The 6191-nt window shown below is 41.6% G+C and overlaps 1 pseudogene; it reads right to left on the bottom strand.

The window, feature by feature from the left end:
* The window catches only part of LOC123141783 (uncharacterized), a 4299-nt pseudogene extending 2448 nt beyond the window's left edge, over positions 1-1851 (bottom strand).
* Between the last annotated feature and the right edge of the window lie 4340 nt (positions 1852-6191).

Genomic DNA, 6191 nt, shown 5'->3' with positions numbered 1-6191 from the left:
GGTCGTGTCTACAACTTCATGAAAACCCTCGGTGAACATCCACACCTCAAACTAAAGCTCGCCCTGGGCGCGAGATATGATTTAATCCTAAGCAAGACATGCTTGCTAGATTTATATTCTTTGATATTATGAGATGAGATGCTGTTCACCACTAGTAGAATTTATTTTGTCTCCTGCGATCTTTTTTGTCTCCTGCGATTTGTGGATGTGAGGCTTACTTGTTGACGAACCTTAGCATCAATAGATTTGCAATGAAGATGTTTCATCATGATATAAAATTTCATAATGTATTAAGGTATATCTACAACAAACCGATGGTCAATAATTGTCTATTGGAGACCATGTTTAAATCAAGAGGTTGCGGTACATATTTTTTATCTAGTTGTTTAAACAAAAATTATTCAAATAAAAAATCATTGATTTCTGCAAAAATATTTCTAAGTTTTCAAAAGAATTCAGAATTTTTGACTATTTTGACAGTCACCGAAATTTTTGCCCTTCCGAAACTTGGTTGTGTCTAGTGTCTACAAAGTCATAAAAACCCTCGGTGAACATACACACCACGGACTAATCCCCGTCTTAACCGCCAAATTTGATTTAATCCTGAGCAAAAGGCATGCATGCTAGATTTTTATTCTTCGATATTATTACTATGATATAGTGTTGGCCACTAGTAGAATTTATGTTGTCTCGTGCGATTTGTGGATGAGATGCCTCCTAGTCGTTCCTCTTAGCGACGTGTTTAATAGTCGACGAACTTAGCAACATGTATGTTTGACATTCTTGAGAAAGAAATCATATCTACTGCCCGCGAACAGAATCGACTGTTCATAGTCTAGAAAATCAGCTAGAAACGAATTATTTTTAGCAAACAAGAAAGGAAAAAACAAGTCGAAACGGTAATGTGGTTTGAATCTCAGAGAAGAAAACTCACCGTCGGTCCGCCGGGGCCGCCCTTCTCGGGGAGCTTGATCTCGTACTCCGGGACGGTGAGCTCCTGCATGAGCCAGCCGGACTTCTTCTCCTTCTCCCCGCGGCCCCGGAAGTAGAAGTAGGCGAGGCCGCTCTTGCAGTACTTGGTGGTGCCGTCGCCGGCCACTCTCTCCTCCTTGCGGACGTCGCCGCCGCCCCGCTCGTCCGTCTTGCCCGTCGACGCCTTCCACCGCCCGAGGCGGTCCTTGGTGTCCCGCCGCGGCCTCACCCCGTTCTTGTACTTGCGCTCCCTCGGCGACAGGAAGTAGAAGCTTCTGCCGGCCTGGCCCCGGTCCATGTATTTGCCTGCACATCCACGGACGCAAGAAAGCAAGAAACGATCGCCAAGAACCATCAAGAAGCTGCGAGATGATTCGTCGGGCAGAGGAAACCGACGAGAGAAGTAGAACGAACGTACTTGTGAGCCCGTCCGGGTGGCACTGGTAGACGCTGTCCTCGATGATGGCGTTGTTGGGGACGTACGCCCTGCCCTGGAGCTTGGGGAGCAGGTAGTACCTTATCATCTCGTCCTCGGTCGGCATGAACCGGAACCCCGGCGGGGGACGGAACATACCGTCGCCTCCTCCGCCACCGCCGTCCCAGCCGCCGTGCATCTCCTCCTCCTCGTCTGCCCCGGCGACGATCTCCTCCTCCGCCGTGTCTCCAGCTCCGACGACGATCGCCTTGTCCTCCTCCCCGTCCCCTTCTTCCGCTGCCATGTCGGCGAGTCGAGGTGCTGGAGATTGGAAAGGAGAGGACATCGTCTCGGTCCCGTGGCCGTGCTACAATCGATCTGTTCTTGCCTTTCTTGGCTTCCGCGTTATGTAGTACTACTGGGGATTGACCTATCCTGTTTCTGGAAGCCGCGTCAGATACAGACTCGAGTTCATTACGAACACGGATTCAGAAACAGAATACAATAGCGAGACATAGGGCAGCCTCGCGGTGAAGAGGGAGCGCGACATGGGCCGGCCCAGCCGCGCGTGAGGCCACGGCCTCGTTTATTCCTTTTTCCGCTTTTTTTGTTTTCGTTTATTTATTTATTTTTTACTTTCATTTATACTACGAAATATTATAAATATATATTACAAATATTTTTTTACATATAAACATTTAAAAATGTTAATCAAGCATTTGAAAAATATTAAATGTGTATAGAAAAAATATTTCTCATGTATAAGAAAAATATAGACAAAACAATATACAATGTGTATGAAAAAGTAGATCATGTATTTAAAAAATGTTAATAAAGCATTTAGTTTTTTTAATGTATTTCTTTTTCATATATACAATGTCTATGAAAAACTGTTGATCGCATATTTAAAAAATTTAAACATGTATAATAAAATGTTCCTGCTTTATACGAAAAATGTAAAACATACATTAAGTAAAAGTAGTCATACAAACCTATATATATTTTTAAAATCAATTCTATATTAAAAAAAATTAAACATCTATATAAAAATGTACCTGAAGTATACACGCATAATGTACACTATGTTTGGAAAAAAATGTTTATTGACATTGAAAAATGTTTACCACGTGATGAAAAATGTTGACCATGTATTGAAAAAATTAATATTGTATTTGTAAAATATTAAATGTTTATGAAAAATGTATTTGATATATACTGAAAATGTACAATGTGTACGGAAAAAATTAAACATAAAAAATGTAAGTTTTCCAAAAATGTTAATAATGTATTTCAAAATGTTAAAGGTGTATATAAAATATATTTCTGATGTGTATTAAAAATGTTGAGTGCGTATTGAAAAGAGTTGACATGTGTTGAAGAAACCGATGAAAATCAACAAAGAAACAAAGAAAAACAATGAAACCCAATAAAAACCAATAAAGAAACCAAAAAAAGAAAATAAAAAACCAAAAATAATTTGTATGTGCCAACTCTAATTTTCAAAATGAATTTCCTTTTTGTGTGCCCATACCGCTCATGAAGCGGCAGGAGTGGCCGACATTTTCCATGCTAGGTATGTTATTCTCAAGATGAGTGTTTATTCATTTGTCATTGGAGGAGAGTGTGGCCGGTAATAGGGATGCCCAGTTCCAAAATGAAAAATAAATTTACTTTATGTTGTCAAATAATAAATTCTTTGAAAAATGTTGGTATGGAAGGCACACGTGGATACGGCTAGCCATGGATTGTGAAAGAATGGTGGAAGAAGGTATAAACTTTATTTTATGTTTGGGAACCGCCTACGATTTATCTAGCATAGAAAAGTATTGGGAATTCTCTGTCGTTTTCGTTGATGGGAAAAGCATGTCTCTCAAACAATTTTTATCTCTCAATTTAAGTTTTGAGCTATGACACATCTACAAATCTCAGTTTCCCTCTGCGAAGGGCCTATCTATTTACTTTTATGTAATTTTTATTTTTATTCATATAAAGCACCAACTAGGAGACACTATTATCATACTTGTGCATTGGATGTATCTAATATTTGGGCGGGTTTCATGAATGGATCAATGATTGAGCATAATGAGCTAGGGATAGCTTTCTTTAATGTTGATATTTTGAAAGATATGATTGCTTGTTGATATGCTTGAGTATTGAGGTCTTCATGTTAAATTATAGACTATTGCTTTGAATCATCTAAAGTCCAAATGTCCATGCTACAAAAGAAAAGAATATGAGATGAATATGATGGGTAGCATTCCACATCAAAAAAATTGATTTTATCATTTACCTACTCGAGGACGAGCAGGAATTAAGCTTGGGGATGCTGATACGTCTCCAACGTATCTACAATTTTTTATTGTTCCATGCTATTAAAGTATCAATCTTAGATGTTTTATACTCATTTACTAGCAACTTTATATCATTCTTTGGGACTAAACTATTGACATAATGCCCAGTGCCAGTTGTTGTTTTCTGCTTGTTTTTTACTTTGCAGAATATCAATACCAAACGAAGTCCAAATTCCAACAAACTTTTTGGAGAATTTTTTCTGCCCAGAAAACACCCAGGAGGCCCAAGAAGTATACCAGAGGGGGCCTGTGGGGCCCACCAGACACCAGGGCACGCTAGGGCTCCCAAGCATGCCCTGGTGGGCAGTGGAGCCCATAGGCATGTTGGGGAACGTAGTAATTTCAAAAAAATTCCTACGCACACGCAAGATCATGGTGATGCATAGCAACGAGAGGGGAGAGTGTTGTCTACGTACCCTCGTAGACCGTAAGCGGAAGCGTTTTATCAATGCGGTTGATGTAGTCGTACATCTTCACGATCCGATCGATCCAAGTACCGAACGCACGGCACCTCCAAGTTCTGCACACGTTCAGCTCGATGACATCCTCGCCTTCTCAATCCAGCAAGAGGGGCGAAGTAGTAGATGAGTTCCGGCAGCACGAAGGCGTGGTGACGGTGTTGGTGAAGAACAATCTTCACAGGGCTTCGCCTAAGCACTACGAAAATATGACGGAGGATAAACTAGAGGAGACGGGGTTGCCGGCACACGGCTTGGTGTTTCTTGATGTGTCTTGGGTGCTAGCCCTACCCCTCTATTTATATGTTGAGCCTTGGGGTCGAAACTTGGAGTAAAAGCCTCCACAAAGTCGGTTTCACCCGAATGGCAAGAGTCCTTCTCGGACTCCAGGGCCAGACGCCAGGGTTCCCGGCGTCTGGACCCAGACGCCAGGGACCCTGGCGTCTGGCCCCTGGACTCCGCAAAACTTCCTTTTGCGCTTTCCAAAAACCTCGTGGGCTTTCCCCTTTGGCCCAGATAAAGTGTTCTCGTGCCCAAACATTTCGGGAAACATCCGGAACCCCTTTCGATGGATTCCGGAACCTTTTCGGAGATCAAACACTACTATCCACATATCAATCTTTACTTCCGGACTATTCCGGAGTTCCTCGTCATATCTGTGATCTCATCCAAAACTCCGAACAACATTCGGTCACCAACATACATAACTCATAGTACTATATCATCAACGAACGTTAAGCGTGCGGACCCTACGGGTTCGAGAACTATGTAGACATGACCGAGACACCTCTCTGGTCAATAACCAATAGCGGGACCTGGATGCCCATATTGGCTCCTACATATTCTACGAAGATCTTTATCGGTCAGACCGCATAACAACATACGTTGTTCCCTTTGTCATCGGTATGTTACTTGCCCGAGATTCAATCGTCGGTATCTCGATACCTAGTTCAATCTTGTTACCGGCAAGTCTCTTTACTCGTTCTGTAATACATCATCCCGCAACTAACTCATTAGTTGCAATGCTTGCAAGGCTTATAGTGATGTGCATTACCGAGTGGGCCCAGAGATACCTCTCCGACAATCGGAGTGACAAATCCTAATCTCGAAATACGCCAACCCAACAAGTACCTTCGGAAACACCTGTAGAGCACCTTTATAATCACCCAGTTACGTTGTGACGTTTGGTAGCACACAAAGTGTTCCTCCGGTAAACGGGAGTTGCATAATCTCATAGTCATAGGAACATGTATAAGTCATGAAGAAAGCAATAGCAACATACTAAACGATCGAGTGCTAAGCTAACGGAATGGGTCAAGTCAATCACATCATTCTCCTAATGATGTGATACCATTAATCAAATGACAACTCTTTGTCTATGGCTAGGAAACATAACCATCTTTGATCAACGAGCTAGTCAAGTAGAGGCATACTAGTGATACTCTGTTTGTCTATGTATTCACACATGTATCATGTTTCCGGTTAATACAATTCTAGCATGAATAATAAACATTTATCATGATATAAGGAAATAAATAATAACTTTATTATTGCCTCTAGGGCATATTTCCTTCAGTCTCCCACTTGCACTAGAGTCAATAATCTAGATCACATCGCCATGTGATTTAACATCAATAGTTCACATCACCATGTGATTAACACCCATAGGTCACATCGTCATGTGACCAACACCCAAAGGGTTTACTAGAGTCAATAATCTAGTTCACATCGCTATGTGATTAACACCCAAAGAGTACTAAGGTGTGATCATGTTTTGCTTGTGAGAGAAGTTTAGTCAACGGGTCTGCCATATTCAAATCCGTATGTGTTTTGCAAATTTCTATGTCTACAATGCTTTGCACGGAGCTACTTTAGCTAATTGCTCCCACTTTCAATATGTATCCAGATGAAGACTTAGAGTCATCTGGATCAGTGCCAAAACTTGTATCGACGTAACCCTTTTACGACGAACCTTTTGTCACCTCCATAATCGAG

This window comes from Triticum aestivum, chromosome 6D (genome assembly GCF_018294505.1).
Source record: "Triticum aestivum cultivar Chinese Spring chromosome 6D, IWGSC CS RefSeq v2.1, whole genome shotgun sequence".
NCBI lineage: Eukaryota > Viridiplantae > Streptophyta > Magnoliopsida > Poales > Poaceae > Triticum > Triticum aestivum.
The sequence above is the reverse complement of the archived record's forward strand: the minus strand, read 5'-3'. Positions and strand labels throughout refer to the sequence as shown.